This window comes from Corvus kubaryi, unplaced genomic scaffold (assembly GCF_017639235.1).
Source record: "Corvus kubaryi isolate FWS band 111438036 unplaced genomic scaffold, C.kubaryi_AGA036_p1.0 37312, whole genome shotgun sequence".
NCBI classification, from domain to species: domain Eukaryota; kingdom Metazoa; phylum Chordata; class Aves; order Passeriformes; family Corvidae; genus Corvus; species Corvus kubaryi.
In genome coordinates, this window is record NW_024581098.1 from 1376611 (window position 1) to 1398158 (window position 21548).

At 35.4% G+C, this 21548-nt stretch overlaps 1 protein-coding gene across 4 annotated transcripts in view; it reads left to right on the forward strand.

Annotated features, from left to right (window-relative positions):
- Window positions 1-21548, forward strand: part of ST18 (ST18 C2H2C-type zinc finger transcription factor) — a 169881-nt gene that overhangs the window by 57812 nt on the left and 90521 nt on the right. The window contains exon 1 of one of the 4 annotated variants that reach the window (XM_042029026.1): window positions 12081-12179. The exons of 2 other annotated variants lie outside the window; for them this stretch is intronic. The gene's annotated coding sequence lies outside the window, so the exon portion shown is untranslated. Of the gene's footprint in view, window positions 1-12080; window positions 12180-16976; window positions 17112-21548 lie in introns of those variants that run through there. One more of the 4 variants, XM_042029025.1, reaches the window with a different exon arrangement.

Genomic DNA, 21548 nt, shown 5'->3' on the forward strand with positions numbered 1-21548 from the left:
CTCCTTCATCAAGGAGTTTACATGAAGCTGTAGAGTAGGATGCAATATTTGTTACACAGGGAGTCAGAGAAGCAGCGTTATTACCACCATGCAGGTTTGGAATTTATTGACATCTCTGCTTCAGACTGGAGCCTTGCCACCAGTTTATACTAAAAGCTTGAAGCATGCTGAGTTCAATGGAAGCTTTTTGCATTGAAACCTGAGTGCTGCATCTCACGCTCTAGGTGCCTATTTGTTGACTTTTCAGAAATAAACATGTTAAAAACCCTTTTTAAGGGTTAGAAGAGGTTCCATATCACCAAATGAAGTTTTTATCTATATGTTTTATTTTGTATTTATTTTTCAATCATCTGCATATTAACATCTGATTAGCAACCATTTGTTTAAGAGAGCGTATCAGGTTATCTGGCTGGAGATAACAAAGCATGTTTTCCATAGAGGCTTCCAGACTAGAGGCTACACAGATGTGCCTGAGTTAAAAGGATCTCCCTGTCTACTTTGAGAAGTGTAGATGGCTTCTGTATTTAGAGAAAACTCATCTGAAGCATCATAAAATAAAATGTACGGAAAATATAATATTCCATAATTAAGATTTCTAATGAATTGCCTTGTTAATCCATACAGTGTATGCATGTTGCAAAATTTTCCTGGCTTAATTAGTGCACTTGCTGATTATGTTTATTTCCTGATGTACACACTGATTAAGCATTGTCCATACACTGAGGCTTGAAGCAAGATCAGTCTACAAAATAGTACCTAGTCATTTAACTGGAGACTCAGAATGCAAATAGATCAACTTATGTAAAATTAAATTAGTTCTAATAGAACCCATTTTGACTGAGCAGCTGGTGACACATTATAAACAGAATTCTCTTGTTATGTGAAATAAAGGGCTTCTGCTAACAGATGCTTATATACTTTTAAGCCACAAAAAATATTGTATTATGTTTAAGGTCTAAAGTTAATGAAAGAAGATAAATTCTGAGCTTGTTAGGTAACACTTCTGCACTGGATCTCAGCATTCTCATCTGAATACTGTATAAGGTCAGGTAGCCCCTTGCAACTCTCCATGTACGAACTTAAAAGTGAGTAATCACTAAATCATGAGTCTCACAGCTAGCACATCAAACCTTCTCTCTTTAACAAGCAGTGTCTGTCAGCTGATTTTTGAAATACACTATTAAGGTTTGCTACTGTCCCTTAAATCTTAATTATTTTGTTCTTTTAATATAAATGAGTACTTTTTGTTTATTATTTTTTTGGAACATAATTTCAGACTTGTCTCAACACTCAAACTAGCAATTACGAAGCAGTTTTGTGCCGTTCCTAGTCAACATTTGACAATGAACCACACTTTTTTCCTAGGAATGCTGTCAGGCTTTCTGAAATGTGTAAAGTCCCAGTGATAGACATTTTCTTGGTGACAGAACATTTAGTGTTCTGTATGAATGAGTCTGGTGTGTTTAAACTCCTGGACATACTGATAATTTATGGTAAATTTGGGCCTTCAAGAAAAAGAACAGAATAACTTCAATAGAAATAAGTAAATTTTTATTATAAGTAAATTTTAAATTTATAAAAAAAAAAACCAAGTGAGTAATACATTAAAGGTCTAAATTTGTATTTTCTGGCTTAAATGGATTTAACTCTGGTCATGGATTTATTTAAAGATAACTTTTTGTGAAGAAGACATTATACTTATGGGCTCCTTGATTCTTGTTCTGCATTTGACAATGCTTACCCTAGCAAAATTTCTCTCCTTAACTGATTTTCTGCATACAGCAGCATACAAATTAATGCATATGGATGCTTTAAAACATTATAAAATTAGTCATATCTTTGGTAAGTTAATTAGGAAAACAATCACATGTTTCTTTTTTTATTCAATTCCTGGTGAATTTATGATTGCATTTTGGTTTTTAGTCAGTGGCACCTACTAAGCAGAATTAAAAATATTGGTTGATCTGGTAGATTTTTTCTGGCTTTACTCAGTTTTAATTTAATATCAGTGTATTCTATGGAGTTAGAGGTCTACAGAGTTTATGCCACTGTATTTTAATCAACTCTTGCAGAACCTAGATGAGTAAAGACAGATGAAAGTCATAGCAATTTAAATATATAATTCTTACTATGATTTGAATAAATGAGCAATAAAGCTTAACTCAAAGAATTGCATTTGTACTTATTTTCTTAATGCAAGGTTGAACTATGAAGATGAGGATTATCAATTAGCATGGATCTTGTACATTTGCTACTTCTTTTTTACAACCTGGAAGACACACTAGCTTCACATTTGAATAAAATCACCTGAATGTACATTTCTTCAATTACCTACTTTGTGTATTTTGCTTGAAAATGTGAGATAACATTTTTTTATTTAAGGGACTTAAATTTTTATCCTTATAATTTAGCTCTCTGTTTCTGTGGGTAAAAAGGAATTCAATGTTGCACATATACAATCAAACATTGATATCACAATTGCTGCATAAAATTATAGTTTAGATGCATTATAAAAAGTACTGAAACATTCTACACTTAGAACTGATTTGTAAAACAAAAAAAGGTTGTAATGTGTTCCAGGTATGGTTTGATATTTTATGACAAGTCTTTCACATGTTTATTCACATGTTTATTCATACACAGACTTGAAGAGGAAAAAAATGTTACTGATTGTTCATGACTTGATAATTAATTTCTTTTTGCACTTTGAGTACCTAAACCAGAAAATATTTTTCCTGGATACTCAAAAAGACATGGTTCCAGTTTTCTCTTCTAGTAACATAATAGTACCCTTTTCACACTCTTGTTTTCTGAAAAAGACTTTTGAAAAACAATTCTACTGTTTTCATTAATATTTGGAAAGGATAATTTTAACGTGAAAAGCTGGTCTTTAGAGTATTCTAGAGAAAGAATACACAAAGAAATACACATTAGGTACTTAGGCAGTAATGTTAGGAGGCATTTTGTAAATGTGAAATGTAAATTTCGTCTTTAAATACAGTCCTTTATTCCATCATTTCAATTAATAAACATGTGTGAGAATTAAATTTTTAAACTAATTTCCTCCATAGTCACTTAAGATTTTAATACTGCAGAAAAGAATTAAAATGCATGAATCTTTTAGCAACCCTCACTGGTACATTATAGTTCTGCTCCAAAGAGTTTCCAAACTATGAAGAAAAAAGCCTGTCTTTTGTACAAGTGAAGTTTTTTGCCTCCTGTGTCTAAAAAGGCAAGCGTCTTTATACCCAGGAATTGTGCTTTTAAGTGTGGTAGGCTCTTAATTTGCCTGCTTTATGCCTTAATGCAAAGCTCTTTAAGTTGGAAGGGTGTTCTCACCTATCACTGTAATGAAAACATTTAAAAGCGTTAGGTTCACTAATCATAGACATAACACAAAATCTAGCTCAATGGCTTTCTGCAGATATTAGAAGCAACGAACAACAGATAAGAATGGACTTTAATCTACACCAAAGTTTGGGAGACTAGACTGTATATCTGAATTTACATGCAATTAAATCATTCCTCCAAGGATGTCCATTTTACCATATCTCATCTCTTCTGTGTTCCCTTGAAGACACTGAAAAAAACTCACACCACTATGACTTCTAATTATTTGAAAACAATCCCAATTTAAATTGCATAATCTCATCCTTTTACTTGCTGTTTGTTGTTTGTCAGTAGCCTTTAATGGTAGTGAAACATCCAGCTGACTGAAAAACATTTACTGCTAGTCAAACCTTGTTGCAATAAAAACTGAGGCTAATAATATCATACCTGGGCACTGGTTATTATGGTCACAGTTTACATTCCTGACACTGTCTCTGTGGTCTCACCCATTTTATACCCAGAAAAGAGAAAAACAACACACATTCCAGACTGAAATTTAAACAGCCAAAAATCATTCTACCATTATGCAAGAAGACAATACAAAGAAAGCAAACTCAATCCAAACACATTTAAATTGCTGCTTTAGCCTGCATGGCCTTTTCATATGTTTCACACCAAAAAATGCCTAAAAAACCACAAAAATCCCAAAACAAAAGAACACAAAAAAATCCCCCCAAAAAACCACTAACCCCAAACTAATCCAAGATCGCAGCTCTGACAAAGTGCAAAGCTTCCTAATTTTCCCTTTCTAAAATGTATCAACTGCAAAATGCCAGTGTGCTAGGATCGGAATTAAAACCACATGAAGTGAAATATCAAACTTTATGCTCAAAAGAACTAAGAAAGTTCCCGAGACACAACCTTAATTTAAAGAAGCAAAATTGCAAGAAGTCATGCAGAGCAGTATTCTCCTCCCCTCCTTGGAAATGTGCAGCTCTTTATTATGGAAAGGCAGTAGCCCCTCTATAGTTAGGGTTGCAATCAACTTCCATTATAAAGCCCTATTTTAGCCCCCTGTAACTTTGGCTTGTAAAATTGGAATACAAATTGCCATATTTTCTCCAAAAGCAAAGAAGAATAGCTGAGGATTTTTTTTGTTTATTTAGTGGGGTGTGATGATTAGGTTTTATTTTTAGCTTTTTTTTTTTTTTTGAGGACAAGTTTTTTAACTGTTACAAACTTTAAGTGAGTAAGGAAAAATTAACACGTTTAAATTTTTAGGTTTTTGGAGATTTTTACAGTTGCTGCCATATCTGCCCTTATTAGTTAAAATTATTTTCAAATGATTTAATTAAAAACCCTGTTGCCTTTTCTCTGTTAGGAGGGATGGGCTAATTTTTCTGCTGCTGCTGACAGAAAGAATATTTTGCTGGTGACTTTTATGGACATAGGACTAGGCAGTCTGATCAATATTTTCAAAAGCAAGTCATGTTTGGGAGTGTGGTGTATCTCTCAAAGCGGAGCATAATTCACATGTTGATCTACCTGGAGTTTTTGAGCAAGTGATTAGTTTCTGGGGCTCTCTGCATATTCTTGGTTGACATTTCCAACACAGAGGGAATGGCTGAGCTTTTAATTTAAAGACTGCTTTTAGAAATGCCAGAAGAAAACATATACTTAGTTACTGAGGGCTAGTGACTAATGACACAGTGGTTTACACTAGCCACTCCCAGCATTCAGCCTTATTTATCACGCTTGGCTCATTTCCTAGGATTAGGTCCAGAGTAGCCTCCGGCCATGTAGGCTGTTCATCAAAGTGTGTAAGAAAAGAAAGCAAGTCTAGTCCGTGGAAATATAGTTCCCCCTCTTTTCAGATGGTTGTTATCCCTTTCTGGATTTAAGCTTTTTAAATACTTTATGATTAAAGACCAGGCATTCTTGTAGGTCTCATTGATTCACTGAGGAAAAAAAAAAGACAAAAAACCCCTCTTATGGCTCTCCTTTACTTTTGTGTAAACTGCTGGGAAAAAGTTTATAATACTATTTCCATTCTATTAAAATTATCTCTTCAGTGTTATAAAGAAGATTTTTCTGCCCTGAAGGCTTAAATAAATTATGCAAAAACATTACATATATATGTTTACGTGTTTATATAAAATATATATTTGCACATAGATACTTGAAAACAGAAATCATTTTACATGTGCCTATTTATAGCTGTTTGGACAGCCAGAGTTTGCACACTCTGTGCGGACACTGTGTTATAACATTAAGTATTGTAATTGTTTACTGCATTAGTAAGGTATTTTAAAATCCTAACAAGATTCACAAAATGTAAATTTAAATCCGATTGTGATCATATACTCAAAATATTGCATACACAGACTTTGGATCCTTTTCACTCAACGCTTAAGATGTCCTTATGAGATCACTCTGTCTTATGGCATAATTTAACTCTTTGAACACATTCCAGTAAACTTATTCAAAGTTCAGCAACATTATTTTAATGTTATTAAAAACCCTGAACAATATAAATTCAGAAATTTTAAAAACAATGAAACTTGACAAGATTTAAAAAATATAATAGAAATCTCTGTACTAGGAAGATGGTTCTACTGAACAACTCAGAGTGGTTTTAATAGGATATCTCTATAAAATATATCTTAAAAATTTAGAAGCAGAAGGAAAATCCTGTGCCAAAATCCTGGCGAGTTAAAGAAGGAAGAAGATGCCAATATTTTCTGTCTTTATATCCACAAAAGATATATTTAAAAATGCTTCTTTCGACTGGCTGTTTTCATCGTGATAATTAATGTTGAGACCCATTTGAATTTTGGTGCACCACATAGAATTTTTAAAACCCAAGAATGCTAAGATGTTTCAAGAACATCATTAGGGTTTTCTTTGGAGAAGAACTATGTTCTTCACATAAGCAGAAAGGAGAAGGAAAATGATGTGCAGGATTTCCCTGGAGGAAGCAGCTGTCAGGGATCATGTAAGACATTGCTGGCAATAGGTGTTGGAGTTTTGTGTATGTTGCTGAGAGAGCAGCAGAAAAGGTTGCCTTGGCGCTTTCCCAAGGCATGGCTATCAACTGCAAAACTCTGAAGAGCCACAGCTGGAAGCCAAAGGAAATATGAGGACAGGAACTTAGAGTGCAAGACAGGTGTTCAGCAGATGGGTGTTTACCTGTTGAATTCTCTAATCTGGAAAACCGTGGCATGTGAGCAACAGAAACAGAGCAAGCAGACACACTTGCCTGCAGGCAAGTCCAAATCAGAGAAAGAGTGTTTCCCAAACAGAAACTGGAATGATCCTAGTTGTGATAGGTAAGCTTTAATAAAAAATACATAAGGAAAAATATGAAGGGAATTGAGGGAAAGACAGAGATCAAGATATTTAGACGGCTATGTTGAGTTTTGTACTTCTCAGTACTATTTGGATTAGGTGAGCTTTGTATTAACATTGTCAGGGCTCATTTGGTCTGTTAGAAATAATTATATTCCCAAACAAGAGTCTGATGCTGCAGATACTCATGGTGAAGTTTTTCGAGGCTAACAGTAGAAGTTAGAGGCATCACCCCTACTTCTTACATTTATGGCACCTTCTAAAATTTATGATGGTGTGTGAAAGGTAGGAATGGCACATACCCTCACAAACACTTAAAATAGGCAGCAAACAGATCAATAATTTAGAAGTCAAAAATTCTCTAAAATAAGGTTTACATAAACAGAATAATTTTGCTTTCTGAGTCAAGACTTGAAAATTACTAATATATGACATGATCCAGCATTGTGACTCAAAAGAATTTTTCCAGCTGATCAGCTATCTAAAATGCAAATGAAAATCTGGTAGTATCTAGAATAGAAAGTTACCACAATAGCAATATGATTATTGTTTTTTTATTTATGCATTTAATAATGCAATGATTAGGAGAAGGATGTGTTTGAAGCTTTTTTTAATTAGCAGCAAGAGTGGAGAAAATTTGTTACTATTTAGCCTTATTATGTGAGTTTTTGAAAGGATTAATCCGTATTTGACATCACCTACACCTAATTTTCAGTGATTATTAAATAACTGTTTTCAGTTACTTATTAAGGCTATATTTTAAAGTAAATAAGACTGCAAAAAGACAATTCTTTTCCCCCTAGTTTTAAATCTGCCTGAGTTTCATAAAACTGCAACTCTATCCAGCACTATTCTAATCTCGCTGTCAGTGAGGTACAATCCCAACAATAAGCTCCATTAAGATTACTTTTTTACATCCTTTGCTTGGAGAGTGTTCCATAGTCCTCTGCGTATGTTTATAGAAGGCCTGAGAGAACTGGGTACATGCCTGCACTAAGAGGCTTCAAGAAAACTCACCTGAAATGTCTGTTTTCAGCTTTCTGTGATATAATCTATTGGCAGGAAAGGAGTACTTCAAAATTTGCTGGCTTTCTCTAGGGCAATGTTGAGCAAACATTTAAGAAAGAAATTGGCTAGAGAGAAGATGAAATCTTTCTGTTATTTTAGGGAATAGAGCATTTCATAGAGAACATGCTGAAAACCTTTACATTCCCACAAGCCAATATATAATTTTAATTGGATAATTGTTCCCTAGTTAATATTACTTCAGGTATCTTTTCTTCTTCTCCTTTCTATTCCTCTAAACTGACATTTTTGAAGTAATATGTTGTACAAACATGGTTAGTACATTTTCTAAATGTCATTTCAAAGTTGAATGTTTAATGAATTGTAGTTTTTATGTTATGTATATATCTGCCAGCTTTCCTCAGCATAAGCCTGGTAAAATAACTCACTCCAGGCTGATTTATTCTTTTTATTCAACCAGGTGCTTCATGGGTTTGGCAACTTTGGCAATGTTATTGTCTATAATGACTCTGCACTTGGTGCTTGATGATGCCAACACGTGCAATGAATTTACTGGCACCAGCAGAGTATATTTCATTCCCTTATCTCTTTGTGAAGAATCAAGCTTCATCTCCCATATTGCTTGTTATTCAATATGTCTCATGTAATCTCTCTGATTTCTTTGGTGCCTCTCCCTTTCAGGAATGTTTAGTTGTGATTCTGCTGAGCTCATAGCTGTTCAGAGAAGTAGAAATATATCTGCTATGTTGAAGTTTCTTTATAATTATCGTCACTCTCGATTTTTTGTCTCCTGATGTCTCTTAGGCATCTCTGTTTTGTCTGGGAGGTAGAATCAGAAACAAGGTTGTCTCTTTTAAATAGATCTGGAATATCATTTGGTAAGATGGGGGGATACAGAAAGTACATCTATTTCTGCAGAGGAGGGAAAACTACTTTTTTTACTCTACTAGTCTCTCCTTCATAACTGGAAGATAAGCTAAATTCAGGTGAAAACATTGAAAACTTTAGTAGTATTTAGTACAATATTCATGGTACTTATTTAAAATTCTGTGCAGTTTTTGAAATTTTCCCTGAACTTGAATAGCAGTCAGGTAACTGGTGTACAGTCTACAAGGAAGTTTTCTTTGTCAGTCTGATTTATCTGATGTATTACCACCATTAATTTACATTTTTGTCTGCGGTCTTTGAGGAGTATTTTATTTATCAATTGAAGGCTATGAAGTCTTGCACCTGAGCATTCATGCACAATTTCTTACTACGACAAGTCTGAATAGTAACTACTACATATTGTAATGCACATTTGTTTCATTTGTGTTTCTGCAGCAAGACATCACTCTCTCCTATTATATTTCACTTTTACCTAAGTAGCAGTTTGGGGGATATTTGGGTTTTTTACATTTTTCTCATTAGTCTTGGAAGCTTTGAACTTCCTATTGCTTAGAGGATTAAAATAGGGTGACTGCTGCAACCTAAAGTTTTGCTAAGTTTTAAGCACTTACATCCTAAGAACTTTTTTTTAATGGATACTGAACACAATCCAATCTGCCAGTTTTCCATTACTTACTGGACTCCAAACCATGCAAAATGCTAAATTGTGTTAAATCTGAACTTTAATTAGGATTGATTTAATGACAAAGATCTTTTCTTTCTTACTTAAGTGTTTCAGTGGAATGTAACAAATACCTTTCAAATCCAGTTTTTAGGAAGCAGTTTTCAATATGCATGGCACTACACATGCAACTATATAGATAGTAATCATACAGGAAAAAGTAATCTGTATCTACAAATTTTACTCATCCTCTCAGTCCCATGTTCTTCCCATGTTCAAGAGGCTCTGAATAGCTCTGTTAAATGAGCTGCATCTTTAAGGTAAATGAGGTGCTTCACAGTCCAGGACTATACTTGACCCTGGAAAAAATAAAGACAATGACCTAAATGCCAGTGTCTATGATCAATTAAGGCCATGCACAGCAGATCACAGAAAAAGGAAAAAAAAAAAAAGGCTAGGAAAAAACTCCATCTGGTTCAGAAGACAGTGGCCAGTCCCATAAATAACACAAGCTGTCAGGAAAACATCATTCCTTAAGTGCTCTGTGTATTGGCTTTCTGTCCAACTCCAGATCCACTTCAAGGAGCTTCAGAGCTTTGCATAGGCTTGGACCAAATCTTTCTCTTCATCTCACCATAAGTGCCTTGTTCATGAATTATTTCAAATTAGCAAGGCAGAGAATGAAATATACACAAGTAAAGAACACGGACATAAACAATTCTAGAATCTTATTGCACATGCACACACACAGACACACAAACACAAAAAAACTGACATATACACACACAAAAAAAAGGTCTAGGTTTTCATTTTAGCTGAGCTTTTCTGAAACAAGAAACATCTGCAACACTATGTTTGGAAAATGTAATTGCAAACTCCACACTAAAGTGTGAGGTAAAGATGAACAATAAGCTTTACTTTATAATTATTATTTTTTAAATTATTCTCTTGGGACCTAAACCCATTTTTACTCCAGTAGTAAATATTACTAGGTATCTATTAAAGGTGAGAGTGCTGGGTGATGTACAGTCGCATGATAAATAAATAAATAAATGTTCTGTAAGTTTATGACATTAGTGCACAATAGAAATGTGCCTGTGTAGTTTTTTTCAGTTGGAAGACAGGTTTAATAAAAAATGGAAATACTACTAGAGAACATGAGCAATGCTGAGATGGTGTTGAGCCCTGACAAAAGAAGAGAAGAATCCACAGGCCCAGCACTGCCTCTGAAGTTTTCTATCACTCACTTCAAGAAAGCATCTGGCATCCCAATTTTCCTTCAGATGCCACTCAATGTCTCCTCTCTGGTGTTAAATTTAGGGCTCAGGGTATGTGGGCTACTAGGAGAGCATTGAAAATTGCTTTCAACAGTCTTACCAATTTTGAGGAATTATCTCCTGTAAGGGCTAGCAAGGTTCCTTGGTTCAATTCTGCACTAAATCTCTAACAGGATGGATCCACTGCTTTTCCAGAGTGTTTCATCGGTTTTACTTAAACATCCTCCCCTCTACTGCAGAGGGAGACAAAGGAATCTCCATTTTTCTAAGGTCTTCCCCGGGGAACAGGACAAAAGACAAATAGTTTTTAGAAGTATACTTCCTTAGTTAAACACACGGTTTATAGCTGAACTTTATTTCTGAGGAATCAAATGGTTACTCCCACACCCAAAGTATTAAAGCATGTGACAATTGTGGCATGAACAGTGTGAAGAGACACTGTGGCTATTTTGCTTGCTGAGGGGTAAAATGGTGATCGCTATTCCTGCCTGCTAATCTGTTGAAGATAAATAGCAAACTGCTGCATTTACTTCTTCTCTCTGGTTTGCATTCAGAAGACAACACACAGAAAATTCACTTTGAAACATTTCCTTAAAGGTGCATGATCAATCCCTAGGGAGAAATTCACAGCCCGGGGAGAGCCTTGTGCTTGGGTTTGATAGTGACAGATAGCAATGGAATACGGTACTTAGTGCTCCGAACTAAGAGACCATTATGTGTGCAGCTCACAGTGAGACCAAGGCAGAATAAAGCTTCCCCCAGCCCCACCCAGAAGTGTGGCCGCCTTTGTAATTTTAATTGGTCTGTGTTTGTGGAGTGGGGCCTCTATTTACTTATGGCTTGGGGCTTGTGTTTACCAAGCCTGGTGGAGGCCAAGTGTCATATCACTGAAGCTTAGTTCCTGCAAGCTCTCCTGCTATATCTTGAGGCACTTTTCTTTTCAGTATCTGTGCCTGTCTAATTCACGAGCTTCTGTGAAACAAGCACAGGAGGGTACAAGGCCTACAGGGAGGAATTACACCTAATTACTCAAATAATTGCTAGGCTGTTGCCTTCTTAGTCACTGAAAATAATTTCCAGGTCCCTGGCTTTTATAGATAGTCTTCTAGAGGCAGGAGGACACAGCCCCCTTTTTAACTCAGCCCATTCACTCACAAAATCAGAACACTCGAGCCTGCAAAATTAATAAGCACCACTTCCATTACATATATTTTAGGTTGTTGTTGCCGTGGCGATAAAGTCAGGGACATTGAATCTCCTCTGTTGAGCCATTGTTATCATCCCTGGCCATCTGCTGCAGAGGAGTGATATTCCATCTCATTTGCATGATGACTGATATATGGGAGGTTTGGAAGGACATATGCCACAGCAATCATGTGATGAAAATTAAAGTGAAAGTTTTGGGCCCAGAGCCGAAAAAAATCTGTGTATGCGCATGAGGCTGTTGATGTGCAAATGTGAATCATATTGAGAAGGTTTGAATAGGGAGGTGTGACGTAAAGAGGGGACACAAACGCAGGTGCTTATCTCTAGGCAGTCAAAGGCGCTGGATGTCATATCATGGGAACTACCTTTCAAAGACACAGCTTTAGTGCACAGTTCAGCACACAAGGGAGGAGAAACATATAAGTTTTGGAAACAAAAATAAAGTAAGTTTAACAACTTTTTCACACTATGAACCCATTGATGTTTAAGCAACTTGTACTGTTAGTAACTTTCTGTCTTTTCTTTTTCGTTTGTGCTCTAAGCTTGCAAAAAGCAAATAATCCTGTCCATATACTGATTTTAAAATCTTGAGAGATTTTTATTAAGAAGATTGAGGGGGTTTAATCCATGTTTAAAATGCTCTCTGCAAACTTTTCTTTTTTGTTTAAATGACACTAATGCTGTATGCTTGGTCATTATCTTAAATGCTATTTTGGGCCTCAATTAAAAAATAGCTACTTGTAACTGCTTTGAGAAGGCTTTCTGAATAAAATGTCATGGTGTAATTGCATTTATACTGCCTCAGTAAAGCCTTTGTTCATATACATTTTACAATTGTGCAAATTTGCAGCTCTAGCTATTTGATTTGAGGAAATGATCACAAGGACACTTTTCCTCTCATTTTGAAAAGTTACTGAACTTAAAGACTGGCTTTTAAAAAAAGAGAGAGAAAAAAATGAGGCAGGAGAGGGAGAGAGTGGGACCAGTGTATTTGTAGGAACTGTTCGATAGATGCAGGTTCACTTGCAGTTCTGTATTACAGACCAGAGAGGTTTCTCATGATGTTTTAGAATGCTTTAAAATCATGGTGTAATGCTTTTGAAATGAAAATTGCTGATCAATATATTTATTAACTCTACTCTAAGGGAAAAAAGGTCTTTCAAAGCATGGCATTTCTGTTCTTTAAATTATTTGGGATTCAGAGAGTGAGTTAAGAGCTTCTGATTTAAAAAGAGAATACTTTACTTTAGAATGAATGTATGTGTCAGGAAAATCTTTCGAAACTTAAATGACAGTAATATCAGGCAAGGTTGAAGAATGAAATGGACCTACTGGGACAACATTTTGCAGGAGGATAATTTTTATGAAATAGCATTTGATGCTAGAGAAAGTCTGTTTAACACTGATCAGCAATAGCTCTCTCTCTCTCTCTGACTTTCTTTTGTCTTTAACGAAGCACTTAGTTCAGATTTTTGTCTTCCTTCATATGTAAATACCAAGACAATCTTGTGCAAGGTGCTGTGAATTTTTCCTTTAAGAGATTATAAAAGCACAAATCCCAGATTTTATCCTTAAACTGTAAAACTGTATGGGGTGAACTTTGTTAGTTAAGGATCTTTGTGGGATTCAAAATTACCATTTACTACCTCTTTTGTCAATTAAATTACTTAAGTTAATTGCATAGATGTGTCTTCTTTGGTTTGGCTGTGCAGTGGTTTTGTAATTCTTGAGGAAAAGTACAGCATTTATGATGAAAGCTTTCTCTGAGACAATAATATATTTCTGCTCTAAGGTGGCTAACAAATAATACAGATTTGGAATGGGGAATTTCCAAATATAGGCTTTGCCTCCTAACTTCCCAGTTTTGGAGCATTTTGTTTTTACTTGTAAGTATCATCTTTGTGTTAGAGTACTTTCATGCCTGCAGGCTAAGATTACCAGTCTTCCTTTTTTTCCTCCTCCTTCTAAATATTCAATTACTCAATGGTAATTATTATTATGTGGCCTTCTTGGCTTACTGCATTATTAAGTTAATATAGATTTCTTGTGCCAAATTAGCGGAAATCACTGTTATACACAACAACGAATCACTTTTTTTTTTAAAGTTTTATTTACTTTGTTGAATAACAGGAAGACTTGACATCATGATGTTTTATTCTTAAGACTTTTAATAAAATATGTCTTTGAATGCTGAGCGGGAAAGGGCGTCTTTTTGTTTTGTTTTTTCTCTTGTAGGTTTCTAAAAAGTAGAAACTTTGGTTAAATTATAACTTAATTTGTTCAGATATTTATGAATAGGGATCTTTGTGACCGAAATTGCAGTTCAAGCCCCCTGATCTCTGATTCTCGTGACAGAGATGGGTAGCAGAGGTGAGAATACCGAAAATGAAAGAAGAGGAGCTGTCCAGGGTACTGCAGCTGATTAATATTTCCTGTTACTGCACCGAAAAACGTCTTTACTAAAGTGTTCACAAAACTGACACCGTTTGCTACTTTTTATTTTCCCCCTCAGAAACAGAAAAAAACCCACCCACCTTACAACGAAGTCAACTATAAAAACTATGTGCATTAAAAACTTAATTCAGGAAAATGTCATCTTTCTGTGAATAGCAAATACAGCCTCAGATCACAGTAACTTTCAAAAATTGCTTAGCAAGATTAAATTTTTGTGCAAAGGTTTTCGTCAAAGTTGCAGACAATAAAACTTTACCAGTCTAAATTAATCTATGAGTACAACACAAATGGTTACTATGGTAGTGCTGTAATGTAAACAAAACAAAGGAAAAAAAAAAACCAACCCAGATCCCAATCTTGCATTACTTGATTGCTTTTGAAATGAATTCTTGTCCTTATGTGACCTGAAATGTGTGGTTCTAAAGCTATAGAAATCCAAACGATCATATTTGTTTGATATGAAATGAAAAAAAAATAGTTAAATTGAAAGTTTAACATCATGAAATTCAAAATCCCAAGCGGTATATAAACATTAAAAGAAACTTTGGACTGCTAATCCTAGGAAATGAGTTTTATGGATTGAATTCAACAAGGCTTCAGAAATGGTTCCATCTGCTGCCTAGCAGCTGGTGAAAGGATAAATTTAATTCATTAATTCATTTGGAAAAAAGGATCCAAGTAGTAAAGACTTCATTGCTCATAATGCACATAGGTGAAAATCAAAACTGAAATTAGGTCCAGTTGATCATCTTTGATAATGAGAAACATTTTCTTTGTAATTGTTATAATTATTTTGATCAGTCAGTTGACAGTATATTGGCTATATGCTGTTAACCACTACTTTTGTAAAGTTGAGAATAGTCCTGAAAGCATAACTCCTCTTCCAGAAAGAATATCCCTACTTTGGGAGTTACAGATTGTGTAGGTTTAAAAAGTTAGGTTGTTTCAGTGGAACAATATTGGTGTCTTTCTATGAGTATTCACAACTTGTCTCATATTAAGTCAATTTAAGAGTACAAAATAAGGGACTACTGAAATTAGAAAATAGACTTACGCATGGTTAAGCCACTGTAATAATCCTAACCCAGAACACCAAATGTAGTTTATTACTTTACTCTTCTATTAGACTCACAAGCTTGATCTTTTCTTTCCTTGTCTTCACCCATTTGCATTTCATGTTAAGTGCTAAAAACTTAGAGTATGAGTGAAAAGTATAAGTTAACAACTGAGAAAGGGTGATGTTTAAAAATCCAGAGTTTTAAAGCCAAAATTAATTGGACAAATGCTTCAATAAAAAATTGACGTTCAAGTTCTAGCTATAAAGTTTTCCAAATTACCACAATCTCCAGATAAAGATTTTTCTTTAAAGTGGTTGCATCTACTTACTTTAATCTAAATCACAAGCAATGAGTGCAAAGTTAGCTAAGGTTTAAGTGGAAAAATCTCTTGTTCGTCTTTTACCAGGCACACAGGTGAACCTGTGCCTCATTACTTGCTGAGGAATACACAGGACTGATGAACCTGTTATCCTGAAACCAGCTAAATATCTTCCAATGCCTATTTTCAATGTTTCTGCTTGAGATGGTGATTTCATGAATGATATTTGGCTTTTCCCATTTCCTCTGTAGCCCATAGCTCACTGTGGTGGGTTTGTTGGATTTACTATGAAGGTTCTGTTCGCACCCTGTGGGTTGGGTTAAGAATTAGGATTTATGCATTTACTTCTACTGTTGCTTTGTTTATACAGCTTTGGTTTAGTTTTGATCCCTTTTTTTTTGCCTTTGAGGCTCTTCCACAGTGTCAGCTGCTGACTGATAGTAGGAGAACGGCCTCGTGGTGTGAATGAAAGGGACCTAGCGGTTGGTAAACAGAGATAAGGAATAAATAGAGCACAGGCAAAAGGAGATAGTTCTGTGGGAGCCCAGATTGCCGCCAGTCTGTTCAAGTGAGATGCAGTGCCTGTCCTTTTCCCAGATTAAATTAGTGTGCGAAATCTCCAGTGACCTCCTCCCCTTCTCCCCATACTCTTTAGCCAAGCTGAACAGCCTCTGCTGTAAAGTATTCATTTTATCCAGGGACAAGATGGACAATAGAACTCTCCCTGTTACTTATGGACAGCTGTCGTGATTCATGGGGCTTTTCAGCATTTCATTTTTCATAAGAGTTAAAAGGGTTTTACCTTGTAACTGACGAGAGGTTAGAAATGCAAAGATGCCAGCCCTGAGGTTGCCTGTAGTAAGGAAGTTAATAAATAAATATCACACACACACATACATACACACACAAACACATCCCCTCCCCAATGTGTGAAAGGCTGTGGTTTTTTGTTAGTCCTGCTCTTCTTATTTGAAGGGGTTTAATTGTGATAACATGATTACACTGAAGCATGAACTGCATGGAGAAATTAACAAGCAGAGACACAGCGATATGCAGGGCCCCCAAGGTTCCCTAAATTAAAGGTGACCAGTGCAAGCCCAGTGAGTGCCCTTTTCCCTTCTTTGCCCTTGCTTTTGCCTACAACTCCTATCAGTTTATTACCTGCAAATAACTCCCAGGAAAGAGTAAACACTCGTGAGATACCTCTGTGGTCCCGTATTTTTTTTTTGTGATTTACTGCAAATATATTCAGCATTTTGACTGATTAAATAGACCTTCGGCAACCTTGAGGGTCACTGTGTAGAGTATGTACATAGAAAATGCATCAGCCCATTGTACCCTGGCAGCTAATGAGATTGGTCGTTAAGTAAATGACACAAAGCCTACAAAAAAAGCTTAGCAGCTCACTAGAGTATCACAGAGTGTCCCTGCACACCACACAACGACACAAACAGTGGACTAACCTAGCCCACCCCTGCTTTATTCTACATCACTGCTTCCCTGATGTCAGCGTGAGAGGCAGAACAAAGGCTAAAAGGCACACGGTAAGTCAGTCTGACAATTATGCCCTAGGGAGAAAGTAGAGCAAATCTTAGCCTAACCATGGGGTTGAAAGTCCGTTTCTAGACAAGTAGGTCATAATGAAGGGATTTTTTTTCCCCCTCTGTCACTTCATGATGGGGAGAAAAAATGTCTCTGGAATCAAGGTTGGGTTTGTTTCTTGTTTGTTTGTTTCCTTTTCTCTCTGTCTGGTTTGCCAGCTTACAAAAGTTTCTGGAATTCCGAAAGTAACACAGGATGTTTTGTGAACTGGATATTTCAATTATAGTCTAATGAATTAAATATTCCTTGTAGGAACTGCCACACAGTAATCATTTTCTCAGATGTACTTTACATCTGATGAACTTTACAGACAGAAAGTTTCTTTTTACTTCTCTTAAAAATCTGCTGAAAATATCTTATATATATGAATACAAATTTCAATCCACTAGACAGCTACTTACACCCCTAAATCCCTGGAACGGTTTTTACAAGTATGCAGATATAAATGAAGTTGCTACTATAATTTTGGGATTTTTGAAAAAGATTTTTACGTGATGTCTTTCTCTGTGTTGTCTTTTACGTGAGCTGAAATTAAAGAGTTGAAGATTACTGCTTAACAGTTGCACAGTCATTACTTATTTTCTTTGCACAGCAGCAAAATATTCAGCTGATATCTTATAATAGCAGGTGCCTGCCTGTGTAACCAATGATAAAATCTTTTCTAGTAGTGCTTCAGTTTAGTACCTCAGGACCCTTTATTTTGCTGAAAAATGGCAACAGGAAGTCGCCGGAAAGTCTTGTTTGCATTACTAAAATGTTTCTGTCTGCTTTGCACTTTGGAGGCTCAGGGGATGTTAGCTTCAAAACAACATGATATTATTGCAAGATGCCTGTGCGCGTTAAGTAATGCTTCTTCTCTCCTCCCTGCAAAACCACTGCAAACCATATGTTTTAAGAATGCTTTATCGAATACAGACTGTTAAAGAAGTGGGGTTTAGATTTCAGTCTGCATTACAATTGATGTTTTGTTGGGTTTTGGGGGTTTGGTTTTTTGTTTTGTTTGTTTTTTGATTTGTTTTGCTTTGCTATGTTTTGCTTTGCTTTGCTTTGCGAGACATTAAATTTAGAAAAAACTTGCCAATATATGTGTATTTAGACATATCAGGATAACCTGACCCCTTAATTAAAACTCTTCACAGGTCACAGAAGTCAGTTTATTATGATATGTCACTTACCCAGGAACATCCTTTTTACTGCATGGGCAATAGAATTATCACCACAGCTTACAGACCCTAAGATAAAACGTGACATTTTTAACATATACATTTAATGATTCCTTGCAAAGGAGTATGAGAATATGCATATATACAAATCCATGTGCGCATATTTATTAAAAAAGTTCATGTATGCAAAAAACTATATTCACCTATGTAGTATCCTGGTTACCTGACACTCAGTATATATTAGGTATATATCTGCAGTTATATCTGCAGTTATATCTGCTCTTGCATTTCCTAGTTCCAGTTCAGGAAATACAATGAGAAAGTAACAAAACTCAAGTAAAATGGTGTATTTTTTTTTTTTTTTTTTATTTTCCGTATTTTTTAAAGTTGTGTACATCTCAGCAATGTTTTCTTGTGTTACCTCAGCAAGTATGAGATATTCAGGCATCAGAAAAGAAGCTTTCTTTCTAAGTCCTATAATTCAAACCTAGATCAACAGAGATCTAGCAAGCTTCAGTCTTACAATAGTTTTGCTTTAAAATATTCTAATTGATATAGAGTTTTCAGTTTATTTTAACAGAAAATATTCCAAGATACTTGATGTCAGGTGCATCCCCAAAGCTTTTAAAAATTAGCATATCCCTGTGACACAGTCATGTATCCTTTTTACATACCTACACCAACAAGAGTAAAGGATATTTGATATTTCAGCATTCATCACATTAATAAGTTTAGCTGTTTATACTATTAAAAGCAAAGAGTGGTTTCGTAGGGGTAATGCACATGGAGCAGTGTTACAGAAATCATACTGCTGTAATCTGACAATTACATTCTGTAATCCGACAGGCTGAGCTTCAGTAAGTTTTAGTGGTTTTTCGCAGCTTCATTTTTTTTCCTCGTTTGTCATTTCTTTAGTACACCTAAGAGAAAAGACAAAGAAAACTTGATTTCTGATAATTAATGTCATTCATCTGATCTCCCTGATAAAGTATGAAACACTCCAGGTTTTTAGAAACCACTTTTCACTCGACTTTGGACTTTGCGATCCAATAGGAGGCCTCTACCTTTATCTTAGTGCACAGTTCCAGGGCACAACACCATGAGCTGTGCACGCCGATCTGAAAAGCTTTATGGTATTATGCAGTTGATTTGAATAATTCTGAATCAGTTTTTTCTCATGTTTATAGTTTTTCTAGCCAGTTATCCCAGAATATCTGATATTCCTGGCAAACAAGCAAGTATCTCCAAAGTCACTGACAAGCTCATGAAGGCCTGACGCTGTCACGCCAAACTAAAACATAGCAGATAACATGCAGAATAAACTTTATATTCTACTATATCCACAAGTGTATAGAGAATCTAGACCAAAGTCTGTTACTGAACTGATTGATTTTGGAAGTGTACATATATACCTGGGGTCGGGTCACTTCTTTGTAGATATCGTGCGCATAGTTGGGGATTATTAAAAACTACATAAGCAGAATCTATGTTTCTGGATTTTAGTTCTCTTGAAGTACTTCAGATTACAGATATTGTTTAATGAATAATAAAAAAGGTTTTCTTCCTCTTAACTTTTTTAGTATTTACATCAAATTTCTTTAGAGGAGAATTGCTCTCTTTTATGTTCATGGAAGACTTTTAATGACACTAGCAACTCTTGCCTTTCTAAGTAACAGACTTCTGGTTCAAGAAAAGGTGATAACCTATCAGCAAAAGTTACTTTAGAATGACGACGGATTTACCTTCTTGGGCAGGTGAACACTAACAAAAACTTTTATACACGAGTGATTCCGCTAGGTGAGGTTGGTGCCTCAGTTTAATACAGTAAAGCTGGTGTGTGTTTTGAAGATGAGGGCTTTATTGATTTGCTTAAGTGATTCAAATAACATTTGCTAGCACATATTTCAGGTTTGGGTTCATATGCAAACTTTTCCCTCCACTAAGGAACTTTGGTGAAAAAGAGCTCGATTTTCATGTAAAGGCATGTATTGAACTCTGCACTGTTAGGCATTAGATTTAAAAAAATGCTTTAGAACTTTTCCAAAAGATCGGTTTGAGCGAGGACCGGGGATCTCAATTTCTTCTAAACAGTGGTCTTCTTCTTCCAGCGGTAGAGTCACTAGGTCAGTTCCCTAAATCTCAAGAGAAAATTTGACACTTTCGCTGTCCCTCCTGCCCCCAAGTTGAAGCACATGTACAGCATCTGGATTGGCACAGCAAAGTCGTAATGGCTCCAATGGCACCGTTATGGACTATCAGGTCAATAATCCTTATGCTAAGAAGGATTTACATGATACAGAGTAATGGCTCTGTCATTTCTGAAGTAAAAATCCACTTTTTAATGAGCATAAAAATATTGTTTTGCACTCAGAGATACTAGGGGAGATAAAAAGACAAACATACATCCTGAAGTAAAAGTTCACATTTATATGTTTGACTAAAATAAATGTTAAAATACTGTAGGTAGACAGCTACAGTATGCCAAGCAGGGACTTTTTTGAAAACATACTTATTCTTCTCAAATTTTTTCTTCCTTACTTTATTAGAAGAATTATAGGATATGTATATTCTGTCTTCAAATAGCATTTTTATGAGGCAGTCCAGAAATAAATTTGGCTTAGGGGGGCTTTTTTTTGTTTCGTTTAATTTTTCTAATGTATGATTTTCTCCTACTTCAAGCAGAGGTTTGACACAATCTAACACACATGATCTTGTTACAAAAGTAAGTTTGGAAGTAAGATCAGGGGTCATAGAAAACCACAGTATGATTTTTTTTCCTATTAATATGTTTCCTTTTCAGTAATTTAATTTCTTGCGATCTAAAAATAAAAACCAAAACATACACACACACACAAAACCTTTCTCAAATATCCCACACAGGGGAAAAATTATTTTCTTCACTAATAATGTGGTTAACTCAGACTCCATAAGAGGCACGGAAAGTCACCAAATCCTAAACAGAAAGAATGAGCACTGCGACAAAAATGAAGAGAATGAGTACACATGACATCTTCATTGTATCTCTAACGTTTTATAAAATTAAAGACCATTTTGAAGTATGGGTCTGATGGGAATCATCCTATATATAAGCATTCAACATTTAGTGAACAGAGTGCTACTGAACACATAAATCACACTAAATAGCATTGACACTTGGTCAAAAGAAACATATATTTATGGCTCAAGTGTATGTTCAAGCTAATCTATGGAGAACCT